We start from the raw sequence: 27,096 nt of genomic DNA on the forward strand, positions 1-27,096 counted from the left end.
CCAGCTTAGCGATTGAAGCCCGGACACCGCAACTGCCTTCACATGAGGAAGGCTTGGCCATGAACGAATAGAAGAGTGCATCGAAACAATGACTTTTCTCCACAACGAGTTGGTTTCATTTTTAAAACGCCACCACCATTTTGATAAAGTGCAATGTTTGCTTCTCGAAGAGGCGTAAGACCCAAACCGCCCGCGTCCTTAGGTTTAGTAACTTTCTCCCAGCACACCCAACGCATCTTATTATTATTATCCCCGTTAAGTGCAACTTTCTTTTCTATTTAACAGAAAAAATTTAACTGGGTTTGGCCTAAAGGTTAAAACGTGCAAGATTTTAAAACATAAAGTATAAAACTTGCAAAGTGCTGCGCTAAAGGACACCGCCTGCAAAATGATGTAAACATAAAAGACAAAACTTATAATTTACTCTAAAAATAAAGATAAAAGTGCGATTGGGTGGAAGAGAGTGAGCCCCATCATTAACCCCTCTCTCCTCTTTTTTGAACGGTGAATACTCCCCGTGTGATTGAGTTTACCGTGAGGTGAAAAGGGTTGACGGTGGTGTTTTCGTGAGGGGAGTTTTCCCATCTTCCCCTTCACCGATGAGGCCCATACACCTTTAGTTATTTGTGCATGCATAGCAACATAGTAGATTTAAAATTCAACGTGAAAAACGATCCAAGTACGTTTTATTAATATAGCAAATCATGTCTCTAATAAAAGAATATTAAACCATATAAACTTGTTAAAGAACATCATGTTAAATAATAAATTATATATTTAATATTTATTCATATTCAGTGATAATATCTTTTATATCCATATTTTAATAGTTTTAAGATAAAAAAAATTAAAATAAATAATGATATTAATCTGATTATTATGATACTAATCTAATTTTAAAAATGAGTTAAATGTCATTTTAGTCCCTGTGGTTTGAGCCATTTTGCCAGTTTAGTCCAAATGTTTCATTTTTCACCTGTGAGTCCAAAAAGGTTTCATCGTTGCCATTTTATTCCACTGAGTTAATTTCATTCATTATTTCTGTTAACGAGATGGACAATTTGGTCATTTTATATGGCCGAATTGCCATTGTAGTTAACAGAATTACATATAAATGACCGAATTGCCCTTCTCGTTAACAGAAATAATGGATGAAGTTAACCCAGTGGACTAAAATGGCAATGGTGAAACCTTTTTGGACCATAGGTGAAAAATGAAACCTTTGAACTAAACAGTCAAAATAGTCCAAACCACATGGACTAAAATGTCATTTAACTCTTTAAAAATAAATAAACAATAATTTTAAGTAGTTGATAATGATTATGATACTAATCTGAATCATCTGATTATAAAAATAATAAATTGATATGCGAAACTGAAAACATAAGTGCAAAAAGTGAACAGCTACAAGTGGCAGTTGAACTTCATCTTCTCAAGTATGAACACAAGGGAACAATGACTTCATTTACATGAGAGGAAGCTTCCCCTTGATATAGCTACACCTTCACAACCACAATCTTAGGGTTTATATGTTCCTCCTCCTCCTCCTCCTCCGTATCATGTTCATCGTTCGTTGTAGCTGCTACTCGTGTTTCCGTAGAAAATTCTTTTCCAACAATCTGATTCGCCCCAGACGTAAACGATTTCGTTATTTTTCCATCAGGTAATTTCATTTATGTTTTTAATCCTTCTTAAGATATTGCCCTATCACTGTTACTTTTAGGGATTTAGCAGTCAAACCTATTTCATAGACTAATTATTGACATCAATTTTAGGAAGGGAAATGCAATACCGTTACTAATTAACCGTATAGGGTGCACGATCTGATATTATACACACACGTATAGGGCTTTGTATGTAATTGTATATATACACCCGTACAGGGCAGACAACATGATGATGATATAGGCTCGTATAGAGTATAAGCCCGAATATTGTGTACGGATGGATGGTGTGATGCTAGGGGGCTTATAGATCTGGTATACGGTCATTTAACCATGACGATTCCTTCTATATGTCTATTTAACCCTATGCAGTTATAGCGGTCCAAAATAAAATGGGGCTTATAGATCTGGTATACGGTCATTTAACCATGACGATTCCTTCTATATGTCTATTTAACCCTATGCAGTTATAGCGGTCCAAAATAAAATGATACTTTCGGTAAAATTAACACTACGAGCGAACCCTGGTAAAACATGTCATAAAGCTGTAATGGAGTAGTAAATGCTTTACCTTATAAACACCCACTCACTTTGTTCCCACACCAATGTGGGACAAAGTATTTACCACATTTTGAGACTTTCATTCCCACACCTAGACTTTCTACCACCTCTTGTATATATATAAATATATATATATTTATGCATGATATTAGACTTCTAGTATATATATAGGCTCTAGATATGAATATAAATATAAATATATATATTTATGCATGATATTAGAAATTACCGATATCTCACCGATATCTCACCGCGATAAACGATATCTCATATATCGGTCCTTGACCGATAACCGATATTTTTCCGCATTAACTGCATAGGATGGGACATTAAAATACTAGTGGGAGTAGTCTGCAGAGTGTTTTTAGAATTTGAATGACTCAATTGATAATTTTCAATTATGTAGTGTTTTAAGATGTTCTTTATACTTTATATTTTTTAATATTTGAATTATTCAAAATATTTAATATTATCCCGTTTTTGAGATCAGCTCAACCGAGCAAGCCGTTAGAGAAACCGTTTCGATGACCAGTCTGGTTATGAAAACATTGATCAATACATACACATATGCTACAGCCTACAAGTAGTAGCTAAAGAAAGTATTAAGGGCCAATAATTTTTTGCAAGTTCCTTTTGCCATTTTGATATGTTGCATCCATTGCCTATTCTATAAAATGTGTACTTTATAACTTTTGCTCTAACCTATAAATTATAATACAACTGATATAGACTTTGGAGGCTTATCTGTCACTATCAAGAAGGTCAACACTTGACTACTAGAGAACATTGACAAGTGGTATGATGAGTCTTTTATGTTTGATAATCTCTTTACATATGAGTCTCCAAGTTTGAATTCAAACCACTTGTGATTAGGCTAGTCGTGCATAACAACGAAGCTTGAGGAGAATAGTAGGTGTTGATAGAGAGGAGAGAGTGGAAAGCGATCTGATGAAGTTTTTTGATCCTGAGGGTGGATTTATTCTGCAGTGGAACAAAACCTTTTTGTTATGTTCTGTGATAGCACTGTCGTTGGACCCTCTCTTTTTATATATTCCTGTAGTTAATGGCACTCAGAAGTGCTTTGACACGGACAGACATTTGGCAATTGTTGTGTGTGTCCTTCGTTCTTTTGCTGACATATTATATGTGGCTCACATCATTATTGTTAGACGAATATCTATAAGTTAGATCATATTATTATTATTATTATAGTTATGTTACTATCCTAAGTTTTATATATATATATGGCGGTTACTGCCATATCATGTATGTATATATACGTATGTATTGCAACAGAATCATTTTATCAATTCATTTTTATGAACATTATCTTACGTTATCAAAAGCATGAATCAAACGCAAGGAATTCAAACTCAGATTCCCAAACTCACCGGACAAAATTATTATCACTGGCATATTCAGATCAAAGTCCTATTTGAATCACAAGAATTATGGAGTGTTGTTGATGACGGAATACAAGAACTGGGAACAAATCCAACCGAAGAGGCAACAACAGCGCATAAAGATGCAGTGAAGAAGGACAAACGGGCACTGCATATTCTCTTTCAATCGGTAAATGACACAATATTCGAAAGGATTGCACTAGCCAAATCGTCAAAAGAAGCATGGAACATCTTACACAAATCTTACCGAGGAGAAAACCGGGTAAAAACAATCAAACTCCAAACTCTTCGTTGTGAATTTGATGCTCTTAAAATGAAAGACGGAGAATCTATTGAAGAATATTTCAATAGAACAATTTTTATTGTTAATCAATTACGAATGAATGAAGAGAAAATCAGTGAACAACGAATTGTAGAAAAACTATTACGTAGTTTGACTCGAAATTTCGAGTCAGTGGTGATCACTGTGGAAGAAACGAAGGATCTGGAGAATGTCTCAACCGAAGAATTAATGGGAATTCTTCAATCTCATGAACTGAGATTAAAAAGATATGAGGATAACCCAACAGAGCATGCATTTCAGATGCAGAATCCGAATCAAGACAGGTTTAAACAATCAAGGAACGAAGTAGGAGGAAAAGGTCGAGGAAAATACAGGGGCCGAAACATGAGTATGATTAGATGTTATAACTGTCAGCGATTAGGCCACACGGCAAAATTCTGTCAAAGGAAGGATGACAGTGAGAAGGCTGACAGCATGTTAATTCATAAGGACGAAGAAATCGATGAACAAGAGGATACTATGTTCATGATTTTTAATATGGAAGAGACAGTTAATGACGACTGTTGGTATCTAGATAGCGGATGTAGTAATCACATGACGGGAAACAAGAATTTATTCATTAACCTTGATGAATCCATAAAAAAGGAAGTAAGGACAGGAGATGATAAACGATTAGAAGTACTTGGCTGTGGAGTGATATCCCTGAAAATCAAAGATCGAACTCGTAAAATACCCAATGTATTTTATGTGAAAGGGCTGAAACATAACTTACTTAGCGTGGGACAACTCGTACAGAAAGGATACATAGTGCTGTTTCAAGAAGATCGGTGTATTATCAAGGATGCAAGAAAGGAAACTGTAGGAGAAATTACTATGACTAGTAATAAAATGTTTCCTCTTCGGCTGAACAGTGATTTGAACCTTGCTTTAACCATGTCTACAAATGATGTTTCATCTCTATGGCATAAAAGATATGGGCATATAAATATGGATACGCTAGTAAGTATGGGAAATAAAGAACTTGTGCTCGGATTACCAAAGATAATAAAAAATGAAAGCATTTGTGAAGGGTGTATCTCGGGAAAACAGTCAAGAAAAGCATTCACAAAGAAAATCACATGGCAAGCCGAAAAACCCTTACAACTAGTTCATTTAGATATATGCGGACCTATGAGGACAGAATCAATAGGAGGATGTAAGTACTTTATTACTTTTATAGACGATTTTTCAAGGAAAACTTGGGTATTTTTCCTCAAGTATAAATCAGAAGCTTTGAACTACTTCAAAACGTTCAAGGCCTTGAATGAAAAACAGTCCGATCACTCAATTAAAACGCTGAGGAGGAGAGTATTGTAGTAAAGCGTTTCAAGATTATCTAAAGCTGCACGGAATACGTCATCAACTTACTAACAGTTATACTCCCCAACAGAATGGGGTAGCAGAGAGAAAAAACAGAACTTTAATGGAGTTGAGTAGGAGCATGATGAATGTTAAACATTTACCAAACCGTTACTGGGCAGAAGCGATAGCATGTGCTACATATATATTAAATCGAACGGTTACTAAGACAAGACCAAATATTACTCCTTATGAGGCATGGAACGGTAGCAAACCCAATGTGGAGCATCTCAAGGTGTTTGGCTGTTTAGCTTATGTTCATATCCCCAAACAACATAGAGATAAGTTGAACAGAAAAACAGAAAAGGCAGTGTTTATTGGTTACAGTGAACATAGCAAGGGTTACAAATTATTCAATCCAGAAACAAATAAAATCACCGTCAGTCGAGATGTAATCTTTGATGAGAATAAAAGATGGGTCATGGACTCAGGAGCGGCCGATGCTCCACTGATTGTAACAGATACCGATGAGAGTGAATCTCAGGATGACAATAAATCTGACAAGACACCAGTGAGAATAACTTCTGTTTCAACTTTACAAGAAGAGGGAGAATTGAGTCAGGGAACACTTCAAAATCAGCATCATGAGAACGTCTCATCAGCCGAACGCATACAACAAGATGATAATGGGACATCATCTTCTGATTCTGAAAATGATGTCATACGTACAAAGAGTCTCAATAACATTTATCAAAATACAAGAGCACTGACAGAATCAGAAGTCTTACAAAAGTATAATGAAAGCCAAGTCGTGAACTTTGTTCTATATACAAGTACTGACCCAACTTCATATGAAGAAGCCAAGAAAGACTCGAGGTGGAGGGAAGCCATGGACAAGGAAATAGAGTCTATTCACAAAAATCAGACATGGGAACTTGTAGATCCTCCAAAACATCAAAAACCAATTGGTGTTAAATGGATTTATAAGACAAAATAGAGTTAATTGCCCGGATGGTCCCTGTGGTTTCACGTTTTTTCACGTTTAGTCCCCACCTTTTCAAAATAACATGTATGCTCCCTATGGTTTGTCATCTTGTTACTCGGATAGTCCCTGAGTAGATATCAGTTAGTTTGGAAAATTGCATGTATGCTCCCTATGGTTTGTCATTTTGTTACTCGGATAGTCCCCAGATTAAATGTTGGGGGACTATCCGAGTAACAAAATGACAAACCATATGGAGCATACATGCTATTTTCAAAAGGTGGGGACTAAACGTGAAAAAACGTGAAACCACAGGGACCATCCGGGCAATTAACTCGACAAAATATGATGAAAGAGGGAATGTAGATAAATATAAGGCCAGACTGGTAGTAAAAGGGTATAACCAGAAGTACGGAATTGATTATCAAGAAGTGTTCGCTCCGGTAATAAGGTTCGAAACTGTTAGACTAGTGCTGGCTCTCGCGGCTCAAAACGAATGGCATCTTCATCAAATGGATGTAAAAACCGCGTTTCTAAACGGGAAATTAGAAGAGCAGGTCTATATAGAACAACCTCAAGGGTATATCAAGAAAGGAGAAGAGAAGAAGGTATGTTATCTCAAACGAGCTTTATATGGTCTAAAGCAAGCACCTAGGGCATGGTACAGTCGAATAGATGCATACTTTATTCAAAACGGATTTAAGAAATGCACTTATGAACACACACTATATATCAAGGACACCAATGAGGGAAAGATCATAATATGTTTGTATGTGGACGATTTAATCATAGCAAGTAGCTCGATAAGACTAATTTCAGAATTTAAAGCTTCAATGAAAAGGGAATTTGAGATGACGGATATGGGTCGATTGCATTACTTCCTTGGCATGGAAGTAACATATGATAATGATGAAATTACACTCTCACAAAGGAAATACATGAGAAATTTACTGGAGAAATACAGGATGACACAATGCAACACAGTATCAACTCCAATGGAATATGGATTAAAATTATCTAAGGATGATCCAGAAGAGTTTGTTGATGAGGGGATATACCGCAGTTTAGTCGGAAGCTTAATGTATCTCACCAACACTAGACCAGATATTATGTTTGCAGTAAGCAAGTTAAGTAGGTTCATGGAATGTCCAAAGAAAAGTCACTGGGAAGCTGCAAAACGAATATTAAAATACATCAAAGGGACCCAGGAGCAAGGAATTACTTATTCAAAAGGAAAGAAGAAATATCTAGTGGGATACAGTGATAGTGATTATGCAGGGAATGTAGATGACAGCAAGAGTACCTCGGGATATATTTTTCATTTGGGGTCTGGTCCTATATCTTGGCAATCAAAGAAACAAAAGGTGGTAGCATTATCTTCCACAGAAGCTGAATATATGGCACTATCACTAACTGGATGTCAAGCATTATGGATCAAAGCCAAAGATCCCGTATACCATGGGAAAAGCAAGCACATAAGAGTCAAATATCACTTTATCAGAGATCTCATCAAGAAGAGAGAAGTAGAGGTTGTATTCTGTGCAACTAAGGATCAAATTGCAGATATCATGACAAAGGCTCTACAGTCAAAAGATTTTACTCGATTGAGGAAACTGCTACACATGAATCTGGCATGATCAAACTTACGGGAGGGTGTTAGACGAATATCTATAAGTTAGATCATATTATTATTATTATTATAGTTATGTTACTATCCTAAGTTTTATATATATATATGGCGGTTACTGCCATATCATGTATGTATATATACGTATGTATTGCAACAGAATCATTTTATCAATTCATTTTTATGAACATTATCTTACGTTCTGCAAAACCCTAAATCGGATTTCCAACAATTATCACGTTTCGAACTGCGTATGTTCCGCGTTATGATCATACAATTGGACAAAGAATATTTATGGATGAACCTCTGTATGTGGCAAAACGGTACCTAAAATCTTACCTCATCATTGATGTGTTAGCAGCACTTCCCCTTCCACAGGTGTGTATGTTTGCTTTCTATTCCTTTTGATACATCTCTGCATATCTTAGGATTTACTATAATATTATTTGTATATATTCGTTGATATTTAAAATACTCACATAATTTTTTTTGAATGGATTCGAGTGAGATAGTGACTTAAGAGTTATAGCTAGGCATACAAATCCATCATAGGTCACTAATGGATAAAATTTTGATATCTCTCATTCATGTTGTAGAAAACATAAATAAATATTCTGTCCATTGTATGATATCTTTATGATTTGCGTGTGCAGTTTGCAGTTTTGGTAATCATCCAAAATTTAGACGGGCCATTTTCGAAGGAAAAGCTTCTGAAATTCATTATCTTTTTTCAATATGTCCCTCGAGTTATACAGACTTCCTTGTTCTATCAGAAGGTGACGAAAGTTTCTGGTTTTCTCATCGAAAAAGCATGGGCTGGAGCTGCTTTTAATTTCTTTCTCTATGTGCTTGCTAGCCGTGTAAGTACTTTTCTATGTAGTCAAGATGAATGTCTAGGTTATTAATATCAGTAATGCACAATGTGGATGATAAAAGTTCGATTGGAACAGATATATGAAAATGTGTGTGACAGAATCTTCAAGATTGTTGCTGTCCCTAATATGTGTTATGGTTATTCATGAAAATGATGAAGGTTTAACCATGTCAATGAGAAATTATGCATGTTACTCTTCTAACGATAAGAAAGAACGTTTTTTTAACAGGTAGTTGGAGCCCTTTGGTACTTTTTTGCAATAGAAAGTGAACTGAGATGCTGGCGTATTGCATGTAAAACGCATAACTATCACTCCAAGTACTTATATTGTGGAGAGGGCCGTGTGGGAGATTATGGATTCCTCAACACTTCATGTCCTCTTCTTGAACGAAATGAAATGAAAGATTCAACAAACTTTGATTTTGGCATATTCCTTGATGCTCTTCAAACTCGTGTAGTAGAAACGAGGGATTTTCGCCAGAAAATTTTGTATTGTTCATGGTGGGGTTTGCAAAGTCTAAGGTTAGTAAATTAAGTTGTTTCATCATGAAAACTTAAGTTGTTTCCTTAAGCTTAAAAATGTTATCTTTGGATACAGTTCTCTTGGTCAAGGCCTTAAAGCAAGCACATACTATGGGGAGATTCTTTTTGCTGACTTTATTGCTGTCATTGGGTTGGTCCTATTTGCTTTGCTTATTGGCAACATGCAGGTTTGTGTACTTACGTATTACATTTCAGAGGCGTCTCTGAGATTTCACATACCCTGTTCGAGCTCGAAAAAATGTGCCTTTCCGTAATATTTTATTGTTATTTAAAAAAATCAAATTAATATTGGGCTCAATAAACCTAATGCCAAGTGGGCTAAATTCTAAACCATAAAAAATGATTTGTAAATGAGCCTATATTGGAATTGGTATGTGTTTACTATTTAAAAAAAATGACATATATTATATCAAAAAAAAAAAAAAAATCAATAAATAAATAAAATCGCGTGCCCCTCAAAATCACGGGCCTTGTGCGGAGGTCCTCCCCGCACACCATCATAGCCGCCACTGTTACTTTTGTCTCATGGTTCTTGAGTTTGGTTACCATCTAAAACACCTTCATTTGGCTCTTTTCTTCATATATGGGATGTGCGATATGTTAGTTTATTAATAATCAATTCGATCTTTCCAAAAGGTATTTACAATAGATTTTGTTCTTGATCTGGGATGAGGGTTTTTGCATTATCATTGGCTTCTTTGTTAGTAGTAAACGTTGATTTATGGCTTCTTTTTTCTGCCAAGCTAATGACTCTTTAACATTAAAGAATTGAGTTTTACGTAAGGCCAACCCTCACCTTAGATTTACAGAAGGTTGAATGTCTTCTTGCCTCCTTTCTTGCTGTAACTAGTTGATAACTTGATAATACTTAAATAAACATTAATCTGGATATAAAAAACATGAACAGGTTGGCGAAGTGATATAGAATAACGCCTAAGTTGAGAAAACATGACTCTGGATATGGCACCTACATGCATAAAAAAATTTGTAACTTCAGATGAATCCGTATATATAAAGTGAAGATGAGCAAACATGTTTTCTCCCACCTAATGATTCTGATTCGTCAACTGTGTTGGAATTATTAAACTAAGTTATGTTTGTATGTTAGTAATTATTCGAACATATAATTAGTATCGCTTATTAGATTAGTTAGTGATATAATTATGTAATAACCGGTAGATAAGCGGGAAAGCTTTTCAAATAACTGTCAATGACAGTTACCCGCCATTTCTGAACCGCCAAAATTCTTATGTATATATTCGAGTTACCGGGAACATTATCCGGTACCAAGACTTTCTTATTCTTCCTAAGAATTGTCCGCTTAACCATCTCTATTGATCATCGTTATTACTTCATCATGCATTTTTCAATTCGGATCACTTGTTTATGATAACTCTAATCCCACTCACAATCCTAACATGTCATCTAATTCCGCTGCAAGTTTGTCGTCTGACTTCCAACAAACTGCCCAGAGTATTTTCGTCACATTTTTTTTTTTTTTTGTTAAAACTTTGCAATATCAGACGTATAGATCTAGGATGACCTATATAGTCTAACCGCTAACGCTCAAAATACATTGCTAGAATAGAGTATTTTCATTTTCATGAGCTAATATAGTAGTTAAACACTTTGACTGTTTCTATTGTTACAGAAATACCTGCAGTCTTTCTCAAACCTGACTCTTAGAATGGAGGAGATGAAGGAAAAAAGGCGGGAAGCAGAGGATCTAATGTCCCATATATCTCTCCCTGAGGCGTTGAGGCAACGAGTTAGGAGTCACAAGCAGTACAAATGGAAAATAACACGTGGTGTTGAGTTAGATTCCTTTGTCAAAGACCTTCCTCGGGATTTAAGAACAGACATAAAGCGTCATCTTTGCTTGCCATCGTTAATGAGAGTGAGTGGCTTCTTGTTTACCTGGCATTAGTGTTCAAATTAAAATTTGTTAAAGTAGTATTCAATCTCTTATTGCAGGTTCCATTGTTTAAAAAAATGGATGAGCATTTGTTGGATGCTATGTGTGACCGTCTAAAACCAGTTCTTTACACACGTAGTTCGAGAAGGTGATCCAGCACGTGAAATGCTATTCATCACACGTGGCGAGGTACTAAGCACAACAACCGATGGTGGAAGGATGGGCTTCTTCAATTTTAGTAACCTCCAGGCTGGTGACTTCTGTGGAGAGGAGCTTCTCACATGGGCTTTGGATTTGGATCCTAGAAGTCAACAACAACTTCCTTTTTCAACTAGAACAGTCAAATCACATACAGATGTTCAGGCTTTTGCTCTAGTGGCTGACGAACTTTTGTTTGTTGCATCCCAGTTTAGGCGTCGTCTCCATAGTAGGGTTCTCCTGCATACTTTTAGGTATCCACAAAATAAAAGTTTCCCATTCTTAACATTTAAGGGGTGGTGCATGTAAGTGGGGCCCATGAGTTGGTCTCATGGTCACAAAAAAAGAGGTTTCCCATTCTTGGTATTCTATATGAGTGGATAAACCTCTCAGTTGTGTTCTTTTTCAGGTTCTACTCACAACAGTGGAGGACATGGGCAGCGTCCTACATACAGTCTGCGTGGCGGAGACACTGTAAAAGGAAGCAGGAAAAAATATTCGAGGAGCAAAACAAGAGACTGCAAGATGCCTTGGCCACTGGTAGTGAAACCTCCACACTCAGCATTGGTGCCTCTATCTATGTATCTAGATTTTCCTCCAATGCTTTACGTATCTTGAGGCGGAATCGTATATATAATTCACAAATATCAACACTTAAGCTGGCACACATTCAGAAGCCCATTTCTGCCTAATTTTCATGATGATGTGGCAATTCCTACCTTCAGGTAAAGTTGCATTCTTATAGCTTTTTTTCCTTTGATTATCCCGTGAAATATGATGCCTAAGTGACTCTAGAATGGGTAGATTTGGAATTTCTCAAAACTACAAGTACAAATTTGTTAGAATTATCTTCTCATGTTTAATTATTTTGATTGCAGTAATTGCTTTCCAATCACCTAATTACTAGGGTTCATTATAATAAGAAAAGCAACTTAAACTTAAACTTAAATAAAGAACATCATATTCTACATAAACGTTTTCTTTATTTGTTTTTTAGCCACAATTTTTCTTACTTTTCGTTTTACCGCTAATATTGTACTAATATGTTTGTATGTGTACTACACTAATAAATGAGCTTTCACTATGTATGTGTAGAGAGAGATAGAGGCGAGGGGTGTGGGTGTGTGAATGAATATTAAGTCCCTAATAAATGTCATAAAACAATAATGTACTTTTATTCTTAAATGATATGGTATGAATTTTTTTGTGATCATTATTATTGGTGGACAATGGTTAAAAATTAAAAATATTAATTATTAGGCTTTTACGTTCTCCGTATTATTTTTTTACACTTTTATTTTTTATATCGTTTATTATATTATACTATATACTAAAGAACAACACAAAAATAACTATAGCCGCTATAATGTTTTTTTTTTTTAAAAAACTTCTGAAGTTTTAAACTAACTCCTACACTATAAATAATATATGCCTTTAATCCAATAATTTTATTTCTCTTACAACTTTTCTTGGTTAGTTTTTATTGGGAAAAAAACTAAATAAGCGATATGTTAGTGGGAAAAAAACTAAATAAGCTATATCAATTCTTATGAAAATGGTGCAACACCACGTCACGACCATCATTTCTCAATTACATTTATATATTGCAGCTTCGTATTGTTTGGTATGTACGAAGATTCTCCGTCGCAATCGCATTGGAGAAATCCTAGTATTGATTTAAAAAGTATCAATCACTCATCATGTGATACGTGTATCACATGAGTTGCTACTACTCTACAGTTGAACAAGTGCGGTTTCTTGTGTTTTTAGATCGAAAGATAGATGCTCCCTTTATGAGTTTATTTTTAGACTGGCTGGACTTTTATCGGCAGATTGTCACCGTTCCTACTTTGTTTTTTAGCACTCTAGCATGTAGCCCCAAATGATTGTCAGATTGTCACCTTTATGAGTTTGGCTTTATTAGCATCTTGTTGATGCAACAAATACAAGACCAAGGCCTGTAGCGATATCTCAGGGGTAAAAGGGTTCAAGGTTTCGATTAGCCTAACGCAGGTCGTGGGGTCCCCCCACGTTTGTAGCACGTGGAGGCGGATCACTTTGTTATTATTCACTTTGAATTCTGGATTGAAGGGTTCAACCCAGAATGTCTATGTTAAGTGAGATAATATTGTAGTGAGCCGAGAATAGAACAAGCATGGAGCAAGTTCTAGAGAGGAGAAGTAAGATCAGAGATCAAGAGTGACCTGAGTTGATCTGGAATGGCTGGAATTGATGGCAAGAGGCTGTTATTTATAGGGAAAGAATATTCTATAAGAGGAAGCCTTTGACCAGTGATCCTTGGCTACAGTGAGGGACTTGCCCATTTGAGGGTTGAAGGGTTTAGACCTGCGGGTAAAAGCGTGTTCTCTGTACACATATTCTCTTTTACGGCTGTGAGAGTGTTGGACACGCAGAGGGTGATGTGACAAGGCTCTGACTTGTCTTTTTACTGTTCATGACCGTTGGACTATTTCCGAACCTTTTAACCTTTCAACCTTTTAAGCTGTTGTGTCTCTAATCAGGTTATTAAGGTTTGAGCTACCCCCGTCATCAGCCCCCCAAGTCAGAGGTATTTGGGGTGTAAGCTCAAATGCTTCTGACTTTTGTACACGATTTTTATTGCTTAAAGGCTTCAAGGCTTGAAAGGTTATCAGGCGTCTAAGTTTTTTGGATTTGAATTTTGAAATGACAGTTAATGTGATGGATGGCAGTTTTTTGCCTTTTGTGTGACAATAATTGCCTAGACTTCACTTTCTTTTTCTTTTGATCGCCTCTCCTAGGTGCTAGCAAAGATCTGTATGTGAGTTATTCTTGTCTCACTAGATAGGAAGTTGAGGCTTTTTGTAAATAATGGGGGATCGATCTAAAGTTTAATCCGGTGGCTCCGGGTTTTAGATAAATCGATCGATCAGTGTCCCGCTGGTTCGATTGCTCTTTATTGCTGTCATTTCGAGTTTTCAATTTGTGTCATTCGTTTTTGGTCTTTGTTCTGAATATTTTAGAGTATTATCGTGTGTCGCTTGGTTAGTTGCGTCCTCAAGATCTTGCTGGTATTTTACATTTTGAGGTTTTATGATAGGGTATGACCCATCGTTGTTGTTCCGATGTTTCTTCCGTTTGACCAAGAACGACGATTGGGTCACGTTTGAGATATCCCAAGTTGATGTTTGTTTGACTTCCTCAATGGTTACTACCTTTGGTTCTTGGAAGGACCGATTTTTCTGGATTTCAGAGTCCATTGTTCCTTTCAGGCTTGTTTGGAGGCATCCTTATGTTGTTTTGAATGAGCTTGAACCTTTCAAACACGAGTTAGATGGTTGTTGAAGTTTATTAGGGGGTGTCCTTCCCGGCTTTGTCCCTTTCCCGAACATCTTTTAGTGTTGGTGGATGTTAGCAAGTTGTGGGACAAGCCGGATCGTGACCTTGTGCTCGTGAGAGATGATCAAGGTATGATATTTTGTATTTTCTGCTTATGTTATATTTTATTTTATTTGTTGCAGTAATGTTTGCCTTAGACTTTATCAAGAGCGATGACACATCTGATGTTGTGTTTGCAGATGCCGAGGCTACAACCGGCGAAGATGTTGTTGTTAGGGGCACTGAACATAGGTTCGAGGGTTCAGGCTATGTGAACGTTTCCAATGTCAAGGGTTTCACCAAAGTTGTTACTTCCAAAGTCTCTACTCGTCGTTCGAGCTGTTGTTTGATAAATACTGCTGACCAACCATCGGCTTCTGAGCTAGTGGAACTAAGTAATGACATAGAGGCTTCAGATGATTTAGAAGTTGGGGTTGGGGAAAATCAAAAAAGGACAAGGGACGACCCTTGGTGGTTTGGTGGGTAAAAAGGTTATGAGCTTGAAGGGTTCCAGGAAGGGTGGTGAAGGTTCCACTAATGTTAATCCAGGGGGGTTTATGTGCCGGATTGGAAGGTCACAGTTGGTGACAGCTTCAAGCCTTCATCCATTTGTGAGGATGTTCTCACCCACTTTGATTCTCCTGTTGTTTGAGGTTCTTGCTCATCTATGGACGATGAACTGATGATTTTGAAAATGATGATGGGTGCTTGCAACCTTGCTACCTTGCTTCTTGAGGGTGTATCCCGATTTCGAAGAAAGGATGCAAGAATATGAAGTCTTTTCGAAGAAGAGGGATGAGATGAAATCTTCAATGGTTGCTTTGAAAGAAGCTGAGGTATACGCTAAGAGGGAGAAAGCATTGCTGTTTGAAGATTTTTAGGAATTTTCTTCCCGCACAAGACTGAATTGGAAAAGCTCTTGGAGACTGACAAGGTTCAAGTCAGGGTCGATAAGGCTGCCTTGTATGTTCAGAAGAAGCCTTCTTGGAGGAGAAGGAAGGGTTAAAGGCTTCACTTGACCAGGCAACTAGTGATAATAAATGGCTCATTGGGCATGGATTCCAGCAAGTGGTTACCTATCTTCTCCATTCATCGAAATTCAAAAAGGTCTTGGGTGATGTGTACATCGAGCTTCTTGCTCATGGAAGACACCAAGGTCAGTTTGCTGGTTACAAAGCTTTGTGAACTTGTAGGGCCATAGGAAAAGTCTTCTCCTTTTCAACCCAAAGCCTTCGAAGTCTTCAAGAAAACTGTTTTGAAGATAGGGCATATGATTTACCCTTATGTGGGTGAAGTCTTCAAGTGTTTTAGTAAACCTTTGCCTATCTTGCAGGAGTTAAAACCCCAGGGCCTTAATGAGGCTGTTTGTAACAAATTGTTGAAGTCCCTTTTGAAGAAACTTTCTTGCTCCGGAGATAGCGAAGAAACATGTTCTGAAGGTGGTAAGGGCTCAAAGGGTTCAAGCCTTGAAGCCTCCGAGATAGCAGGTGTCATAGGGAGGAAAAAGAGGAAGGCTAAAAACTCCCAAGATGATGGGGTTTCAAATAAAGATGATGTAGCAAAGTCTATCATTTCTGATGCTGCCATATGAAGAAGAAACTTTAATTCATAGCTTTCTTAGCATGTCGAACAATGTTATCTGTTGTTTGCTTAAACATCTTTTTGTTTTAAAGGAACCGTCTAGATCCCTTGGTAGTTAAAGCCTTGAAGGCTTGTGGTCAATGTTTTATGTTTGATGGCAAGTATGGAACTTGCTATCTTTAACTTATCTTGCTATGTTGTTCTATTTATTCCCTTCCGTTTTCGTTGGTTTTGCATGTTGTCTTTGTTTTGGGTGGTGCATCTTATGTTATTTATACCTTAAAGGGTTCAGTGCTGCAGTCACTTAGCCTTAGGATATTTTTAACAAGAAGATACAACCTCTATCCTATGTATGACATTCACTTAGAGTCTTTTTGGTTCGTAAGCCAATGTTGGGGCTTAAGGAACATTTGGTGTAGGCTGTTCAAACCCGTCTATGAGACATGATTTTTAAGATTTCTCTGAGTCTCATGGAGTTGTATTGATTTAGGAACTCACCCCTTATATAGGTCCATTCAACCCTTGAACCTATTGAGCGATGTGGCCTGGGAGCTCATCCCCTTACATGGCCCTTGCCATGGAGTTTCTTGCTAGGTTCTCAACCTGATTATAGGATAAAAAGACAAATTTTGATTCATTGTTCATTCATTTCAAAGTACTTTGATTACTAGGGGAATAGAACAACTTTGGAACTATTTGTAACACGTTTTGGTTAAACATGGAACCTTTTAAGGTTGTTGCCATCCCAATGGCGGGGAAGCTTTTTGCCTTGCGGACCTGTCAGCTTGTATGATCCCCTTTTGTAGGCTTTAAGGATAATGTATGGCCCTTCCTACTTAGGACCATGCTTTCCTTGGCCTTCTTTCTTGCTGGCCTCATTGTTTCGAAGCACAAGGTCCTCAGGCTTGAAGCGTTCATGCTTCACCCGTGTATTGTATATGATTCTATGTTTTGCTTGTACCTTGCTTTTTGTATGGCTGCTTAATCACGAGCCTATTCGAGGAGTTTCAAATTCAACATCGTCTCTTTCTTATTTGGCTTGAGGTCGATGTTAAATGTTCTTTGTGTTGTTACTCCGATTTCAACTAGGATTACAGCCTCTGATCCAAACACTAGGCTGTAGGGTGTTTTCTTGTGGCTCGTTTTCTTGGTTGTTCGAATTTCCAATAGCACATTGGGAAGCTATTCGAGCCAGTTGTTGTCGTATCTTTCCAATCGAGATTTAATCCTTTCAACAATGTTGTTGTTTGTCCTATTAACCTGGCCGTTGGATTGTGGGTGAGCTACCGAGCTGAATACTTGGGTTATTCTGAACTCCTTACACCAGGAGCTAGAAGGCTTCTCGGCAAACTACTTCCCGTTATCCGTGACTATTACCCCTGGAGCCGAAAACGACATATTATGTTTTCGTAAACAAAATCAATGACTTGTTTCTCTGAGATTTTTGCCAATAGTTTTACTTTTGGCCACTTAGTGAAGTAGTTCACGGCTACCAATAAGAGCTTGACTCCTCATTTGGCTAGTGGGGATGGACCAACGATGTTGATTCCCTACTTGTGAAATAGCCAAGCCAAGGAGATGGGAACGGGGTCATGTTTGAGGCTTTTGGGTACTGGAGCATGTAACTGACAAGCTTCATACTTTCACAATTGTTCGGAGGTATCTCGATGCATGGAAGGCAAAAAGTGTTCGAGGTTCATCAACTTTGACACTACCGATTTTGGGCCACAATAAGCTCCACATATCCCTTCGTGAACCTCTTTGATCAGATATTGGCTTTGCTCCGGGCCAACGCATCGAAGTAGTAGTGCAAGGTATCCTTTTTGTAAAGGATATCTCCTTGTAACACATATTGTCTTGACTTGATACGAACCCTTTTAGCCTCAGTCTGGTCATTAGGTAATTCACCATTTTGAGGAATCTTTCAATGGGAGTTATTCAATTTGGCCTTTTTTAGTGATCACATCTTGAACCTCAAGTCTTTGGATGGATGAGGTTTTTAACACCTCAATTAGTACCTTCTTGGTGATGTGGGCAAACGTAGGAGATACAAGTTTGCTTAGTGCATTAGTTCTCTTGTTTTGAGATCTTGGAACTTTTTTTGATGGAAAATTTTTAAAATGTGTTCATCAATTCCTTTGATTTCTCTCGGTACTAATACATGTTGGGTTCTTTTACTATGTAACTGTTATTGTCTTAGCTTGAGAGAGTATGTAAGGACTTGAAGCTTTTGAACCTCCTTTTCTATGGCTATGTAATTGTCACTTACTTGGTATGAAACAAGCAACGAGTCTGTGAAGACTTGAAGCCTTTTGACACCCATATTTTTTGCAAGCTTGAGCCTAGCAATCAATGCTTCATACTCAGCTTCGTTGTTTATAGTCTGAAATTCAAGATGAAAGGCATACGTGAATTCCAATTCGTTAGGATCAATTAGAACTAGCCCTGCTCCTGACCCTTCAATGCTGGAAGCTTCATCGGTAAAGAGCTTTCCAGGTCTCAGGGTTGGAGGGTTCAGCTGCAGTTGTATTAACTCCTGTTATGGCTTCTTTAGGGACTTACAAGATGAAGTCAGCCAAGATTTGAGCTTTGACAACTTTTCTCAGGACATAGGTGATTTTGTGTTCACCTAGTTTCACAACTCATTTGGCTAATCGTCCGGAATTTTCTTGTTTTTCAAGCACATTCTTAATTGGTTAGTCAATGATTACTTGTATCGGGTGTGACTGAAAGTACCTTCGAAGCCTTCTAGCCGTTTGGACTAGGGCTAGAGCAAGTTTCCTTTTTTTTATTTTAAAGAATATTTGATTTCTGCTAATTTTGAAGTTTTGAAAAAGTAAACGGGTATCTGAACTTTGTTTCGTTCAATGATTAGAGCCGTACTTATGGTATTTTCAGCAATCGAAAGGTAGATAGAGGTCGTTCCTCCTGTTTTTGGAGCTGAAATGGCTGGGAGTGAAGCCAAGTGTTGCTTCATTTGGTTGAAGGCTTCCTTTTGAGGTAAAACGCTTCAAAGCTGTAAGCTTTCCATTCAAAGTCTTTCTTGTTAGCACATCCTTTAAGGGTTGGCTTTTATGCTTTGTTTCCCCATGATGTGCCCTAGAAACAAGCACTTGACTGGATTAAGCTTTCATGTTTATCTTTCTCGAGGTTTGGAAGGTTTTGTTGTATGTGATTGAGCATTTGGTATTCCGTTTTGCTCTTGATTATCAAATCTTCAACATAAGCTTCTATGTTCTTGCCAGTTTGTTCGGTAAACGCTTTGTCAACCGGGCGTTAATAAGTGGCACCTGCGTTTCTTAAAACAAAAGGCATTTTTTGGTAGCCAAATATACCTTTATCAGTGTGTAATGCGGTTTTTTTTATCCGTCTTCTTCTTTCATTAGGATCTGATGGTAACCCTTTTAGGTGTTAAGAAAACACGAGAACGGGAAGCCTGTGAGTGAGTTAACCTTGAGGTCTATCTAGGGCAGCGGGTAGCAATCCTTTGGGCATGCTTTGTCCAAGTCTTTAAAATCGATATACATTCTCCAAGACTTGTCGGGTTTTTAAACTATTACCGGATTGACCACCCATGATTGGTACTTGACCTCTCGAAGGGTTCCGGCTAGAATAAGCTTTTCCACCTTTTGGCATTATGCAAGGCTTCTTTTAGGGGCTTGACTCCGTTTCTTTTGTATAATGGGCTTAACATCAGGTGGGATCCATAACTCATGTTTCAACAATGCTACGAGGGATGCCGGTCATATCTTCGGGGCATCAAGCAAATACATAGTGCAAGAGCAACTTTTCAAGGTATGAGAGGGTTTCATTGTAAAGGTTAGTGTTTACCCTTGTCCCCTGTTGAGGATATTTTGGGCTTATGTCCAACCCTTGTATATCGTTTTTTTCCTTTCTTGAGCTTTCCCCTTCAACCACAAAAGCTTTTTGGCCAGGTTGAAGGGTTGTTGTCCCTTTTTCAATGAGAAACTTCACAGTGCCTTGACCAACTACAACTGCCATTCCGAACACACCTTGCCCTGGCTTTCCTATGATGATATCATAGTTGGAAGAGATATTGATCACCGCAAAAGTGAGTTGTTCGGTTCGTCCCTTTGTTCTTTCGCTGAACAAACATTAGGAGTTATTTGGCCTAAAGGCTTGGTAGGTATGTCTACGATACCTTCGATGGAGGATTCAGACTGTTGAAGCTTTGAACGCTCATCGTCGCTGAGAGGGTTAAAGCGTTTCAAGCTTTTCATCAGCTGAGAGGGTTAAAGCTTTGTTTTCAAGGTCGACCATGTTCACTTCCTACTTTTATTCTTCAACCATTTTGTCCTTGACCCCTTTAACCAAGTGAGTCAGTTCGGAGTTGACGGCTTTTTCGATCCTCTTTTTGGGTTGGAAACAATTATTGGTATGGTGACCTTTCTATTCGTGAAACTTACAATACTGGCTTGATTATTCCAATCTTTTGTTTTTTGGCAAAGGTTGAGGAGGGTGGAAGCTGTGTTTTACCTCTTCGGTTGCCAAGATCTCTTGTGTAGCCTTGGTTAAGGCTGTAAAGTTTATGGTTTTTTCTTGGCTTGGAGGGTTCCGGCCTTCAGGCCTTCTGGAATCCGAACCTTTGAACCGTTTATCATAAGAGCCACACTGGAAGCTCTAGTTAAGAGGTTTTTTTTTTATTTATTTATTTATTTTTTTGATATATACAACTTATTCTCCTCGAATGTGGGCTTTAGCCCTTTTGAGTGTTTCTTCAAGGGTTTTTGGCAGGCATTTATTGAAGTCTCTTGTGAGATATTTGGAATTTAGCATTCATGAGCCTTGCAACCCTAATCTTTTCATTGGCGTAAGTTAAATCTTTCTTCTTGTAACTTTCGATGAAGTCTCTGAGACGTTCATCATTACGTTGTTTGGTCTGGAAGATTATCGTGGCGTCATTGACATGCCTCTGTTGTTATAGGGAACTTTTGCTAAGATCGTCAAAGGTCTGAACGCTTCGTCCAGGAAGGTCATTGAACCATATGCGTGAAAACCCTTCAAGGGTTTGTATGAACATGAGACAACATTCGGAGTTGGGTCATTTTTCAATTCTTGCAATCCCGGCGAAGATTTGGAGGTAGTCTTTAGTACCGTGATGGCATCTTTATCTGGGTTTGAAACTCGTAATCAACGATTTGTTGGGAGAAGCAAGACAAGTTTGTTAGGCTTGTAGGGTTTTGAGAGGTCTTCTACTACCCTTGAAGCTGGGTAACCGCTTGGGGTACCCTGGTGAGTGGTTGGTACTTGGTTGATGAAATTAAGGTCAAAGCCTTGAAGGCTTTCTGTGTCATCATCCACTTTTCACGTGCTGCAAAGGAAATTTTTTCCATCATCCGTGTCATCAGCTAGGGCATACGGTTAAAGCCTTAAAGGCTTTCTGATGGTACTCATGAAAGATGTCATCATATGTGTCAAAAGGTTAAAGCCTTAAAGGCTTACTGTATAAGGCATTCCCATGTATGTGTTCATCACCCTACCAGGAGCCGAAGGCAGGGTGGCCATGGCTTGTTTTCACGAAGTAGCAATGGGAGGGAGAACACTTGAAGTTGGTGACTTACCATAATTGATCAAGAGTGGTTTTATGCCCCATAGGTGCACCGGTTGTAACGGGTTGGTAGGTAAATAAGGGAAAAGCGGTTGGACTCGGCCTCCCAAAAGCTTAAAGGCTTGAGTGGTTGGTCTGTCTACTAGGACCAGCTTCAAGGTAAGATGTGGCTGAACGTGAGCTGCTAAAAGGAAGAGATGGACGGCCAGGTGATAATGAGGGTTTAGACTCCTCATAATTTAGTCTTATTCTCACCATTTTTTCCCTTTCTAAGCTCACATGCGAGTTGAGAAGAAATCTCAGTTGTAAGAAATTTCTAGCTACTCCCTCGGGTGTTAGATCTATGCGTTCCGGTGTATGCATTGCATCGATTTGAGTAGTTGCAACCCCTGACCGAGATGGGGTTGGTGTTTGAAAGAAGTGAACTCCGGGAACATATCCCGGTGGAGTACTTCCGGGAGTAGAAAGAGATGTAGATTTGACCGGTGAGATCCGACCGGAACTTGGTGTTAAATCGGTGTTGTTAGGAACCTGATTTACTTGATCGAGAGACTCGCTTTCAGACATGATGTAAAGAGAAAATGGAGCTACACAACTGGTCTTTAAGATAAAGTTAGCGGCGTAGCCCCACGGTGGGCGCCAACTTGTTGATGCAACAAATACAAGACCAAGGCCTGTAGCGATATCTCAGGGGTAAAAGGGTTCAAGGTTTCGATTAGCCTAACGCAGGTCGTGGGGTCCCCCCACGTTTGTAGCACGTGGAGGCGGATCACTTTGTTATTATTCACTTTGAATTCTGGATTGAAGGGTTCAACCCAGAATGTCTATGTTAAGTGAGATAATATTGTAGTGAGCCGAGAATAGAACAAGCATGGAGCAAGTTCTAGAGAGGAGAAGTAAGATCAGAGATCAAGAGTGACCTGAGTTAATCTGGAATGGCTGGAATTGATGGCAAGAGGCTGTTATTTATAGGGAAAGAATATTCTATAAGAGGAAGCCTTTGACCAGTGATCCTTGGCTACAGTGAGGGACTTGCCCATTTGAGGGTTGAAGGGTTTAGACCTGCGGGTAAAAGCGTGTTCTCTGTACACATATTCTCTTTTACGGCTGTGAGAGTGTTGGACACGCAGAGGGTGATGTGACAAGGCTCTGACTTGTCTTTTTACTGTTCATGACCGTTGGACTATTTCCGAACCTTTTAACCTTTCAACCTTTTAAGCTGTTGTGTCTCTAATCAGGTTATTAAGGTTTGAGCTACCCCCGTCATCACATCTTAACCTTTAGTTTTGAGCTCATGTTTCTTTATAATCTTTTGTCTCAGATGATGGCCAACATATGCAGATCAAGACAGAATAGACGATTTAGGTCCATTCATTCAACATCTAATATCTTTAGAAAACAAGTAAATATGTCCTGTGGTTATGACCTGAGCATGGTTATATTGCTATTTGTTATTCAGGAGCAGTTACCTTATTCGGATATTTTATTTAGGATAAATAGGAATTATGGATCCAGGAATTTCGTAAATGGATTGCCGGAAAAGGGGTTGGGTCAAAAAACATATGTTAAATAGGAGTAAAGATCCGGTACAAACAAAGTTTTTATACGGATTGCGTGAAAAAGTAAAAAGACACGGTGACATTTTCGTAATTATTCTATTCGTAAAGTAGTAATCAAAATTACTGTAAAGTGTATCAAACAACAAAAAATTCAAAATTACTCTACAAGTACTCTACATCTTTATCAAACATACAATTCAAAATTACTCTAGTTCATCATTAATACATTACTACATTATATCATTCAAAATTACTCTACAAGTACATCACAATTACTTTATAAGTTCATTTACTACACCATATAATTCAAAATTACTCTACAAGCCCATCACAATTACTTTACTAGTTCATTTACTACAAGATATAACTAGAGATTCAAAATTACTCTGCTAGTTCATCAAAATAAGATAACATACATAATTACTTTACAAGTTCATCAAACAACATACAATTCAAAGTTACTCTATAAGGGCATCATAATTACTCTACCAGATCATCAAAAATATAACAAACACATTTACTCTACAAGTTCATCAAACAACATATAATTCAAAATTACTCTACAAATGCATCAAACATAAAATTCAAAATTACTCTACAAGTGTATCATAATTACTCTACTATTTCATATTACTCTACTAATAGAATAATTATGAAAATGCCACCAAGTTTTTTTACTTTTTCATGTCATTTGTGTCACACCCTGACTTTTGCGGAAGCGTATGATGTGTGACTTGTTTAATACCATTGCATTCAATTATAATAATCAACTATATGATCAAAACGATGTTCATCCATTCATTAAATTTAAAGTATTACAACACCATTTATTTAAGCTTCAAACAGCACAACCTTCGACTAAGTTACAAATTAACAAAAGTGGATGACATCTAAACTTGGAATTTACTTCTAGAAACTACACCAGCGCCCAGGATCCAACTTGTTACCTGAAATACATGTAATTTTGGAAAACATCAACAAAAGTTGAGCGAGTTCATGCGTCTTGTTTGAGTACTGAAAAACTTGTAAACTTTTAAGAGACTCATTTGAAAACAAGTATGAAAAGCATTTATGAGCATATCAAATTAATGTTTTACAAGGACATTAAAGTATTTGAAGACATAGGGAGCACTCACAATGAGTAGGCTTATACCCTCGTTGATTCCCTCGACTATGTCGAATTCCCCTTCGACTATGTCAATTTATCTTGACTATGTCAATTTTACCCTTGACCATTGTCGATTTACCTCGACCGGGACACTGAAGCACTCAAGTGGTCACATAAGTACCATGAGTGGGGTTCGGCCGTACCCGTTAGATCTAACCTTCGTCCCTAATTAAGAATTAATGGCATTTCAAATTCAATCTATGCTCACATGATCTAATAGTCCATTTCCTAGTCAATTCATACCATTTAAACATTCGTAACATGTATTCCACCCCGAGAGTTATAAAACCAAAAACAGTTAAGAGAAAAGGGGGAACATGAACTCACGGTTTTGTGTTCTTCAGTCCGACGTAACTCACGCTGCTACTAGTGTGCACGACTACCTACAACGTACTACGGTCTATTAGACGAGCAGGTCGTGCCTTGACTTAGTATTAATTAGTGTCTTTGAGTTACGTATCTTAGTAAGCCTTGTTACCCTTTAAAGGGTAATTGATTCTTTAAAAACTTTATTTTTAAAGAAAATGGGTCTTCACAACTTATATTCATGTTTGTCAAAAATATTTCTTCTTTGATTTTTCTTGTTACATAAGTGTTTCTACACTTATTTAACCTTTAAAAATAGGGTTTATTTATGTAATAACCAAGATCAAGTAAATCTTGTGTTTTTAACTTGGTTCCTTTGAAAAACCATCCATGAAATTTTAGATCTACAAGTATTACAACTTACTTTGATCATTATTTTTCAAGAAAACAATATATTCTTTCAAGTTCATGATTTATGTAAGGATGATCTATGGATCTTTAGCATAATCATCCTCTCATCTTGCTAGATTATGTCTTTAATCATTATCTAGCAAGATCATATGATGTTTAACATCACACAAATAATCATTCATCAAGAAGCATAATAGCACTTAACAACATGATTTCTTATGATTTTTAAGCTTATGTTTAAGATTTATGTTCTTGATCATTAGTATTCTTCATGTTAAGTTACTTATAACACCTTTTAACCAACTAAATAAGATGTAAAATGGGATGTAGATGATCTTACTACTGGCTCAAGGCTAGGGATGATCACAAGGTGAAGATGAAGTGGTTAAAAGCTTGTGTGAGAGGTTCTTCAAGTTTCGATGCTTCCACCCTTCCTAAATGTGCTTCTTACACCTTAGGATCTTCTTAGAATGCTTGGAATTGAAGTAAGAATGGTGGTTGTATGTGAGTGTGTGTGTGCCGTGAGTTGAGAGAAAGAAGAGAAGGAGGAAAAGTGTTGGAAGATGATGAGTGATTAGTGTTTTAATCTAGTGATTTTTATAAAATTCTAGTAGCATATGGCATATTATGTTGGAATATACTCCAACAAAATCTTATAAAATATAAGAAAGAACCATGTCCCCTAACCGGCCATCAAATGGGGGGGGGGTAAAGTGTAACATTTAATGGTTAGTTACTTGATTTAGTTGGAAAGTAATGGTGCTAGTTAGGTATTTTATGTATTTAATGTTTATTAGATGTAATATGATGTTCGGAGACCATAAAACAATGCTTCTAGTAAGAATTTGATGTTTCGGGTAGTGTCCGGTTGTTCGGTTGGTTACCGGTTCGTTAAGGTGCTAAATTATGCAGTTTAGTGTGCATTATGTTACCTTTTATGACAGTTTCGATTCCCGACACTTAGGAAAGCATTCGTAACATAAAACAATGCTTCTAGTAAGAATTTGATGTTTCGGGTAGTGTCCGGTTGTTCGGTTGGTTACCGGTTCGTTAAGGTGCTAAATTATGCAGTTTAGTGTGCATTATGTTACCTTTTATGACAGTTTCGATTCCCGACACTTAGGAAAGCATTCAGGACCATTAAATCATAATTCTGCATTATATTTAAATATTAAAAGCTGAATTTTTGCTGAATTTATTTATTTTCTGCAGAATTTTGCAGTTTTAGTGTGCTTCTGGCACTTTCCGGTACCTATGTCATCACTAGTAAGGCAGTTTTGTGATCACTACTTTCCTACACACTATACTAGTGTAACACTTGGTCTTGGGGCTTATTTTGTGTCTTAACCTCATGTCTGTCTAAGTACTGAACTCCTGCCAGTACCCCTAGTTTATCTAAAAACTGTGCTAACTCTGCTCTGTACATTAATAGAACTATATTGGGTTGCATGTAGTAAGGATAAAAGTCTTGCAACATGAAATGCCATTGTATGTATATAACAGAAATCAGAAGTTTATTCGTCTTGTAAACTAGATCATGCACAGCCATTAAAGCACAGATTACCATTTAATTATTGTACGGAATGCATGGAAAAGTGCCAGTTGTCACAATTCGTACGTCTTATACGATAATTGTATTTGTATTTGATCTTTTGTTTATTATATAGTAAATTACACGAATGTTAGATTGTTAGTGAAATTAATCACTGTTTTTTATTCTAACAGTGTCCTTATTAGAAGATTATTCTCCACTAATT

General features: G+C 37.4%; 1 pseudogene; it reads left to right on the forward strand.

Moving 5' to 3' along the window:
• Positions 1–1,394: 1,394 nt before the first annotated feature.
• Positions 1,395–26,750, forward strand: LOC110923451 (annotated as a pseudogene).
• Positions 26,751–27,096: the final 346 nt, after the last annotated feature.

The sequence above is a fragment of the Helianthus annuus genome, chromosome 17 (genome assembly GCF_002127325.2).
Source record: "Helianthus annuus cultivar XRQ/B chromosome 17, HanXRQr2.0-SUNRISE, whole genome shotgun sequence".
In the NCBI taxonomy this organism is placed as follows: Eukaryota; Viridiplantae; Streptophyta; class Magnoliopsida; order Asterales; family Asteraceae; genus Helianthus; species Helianthus annuus.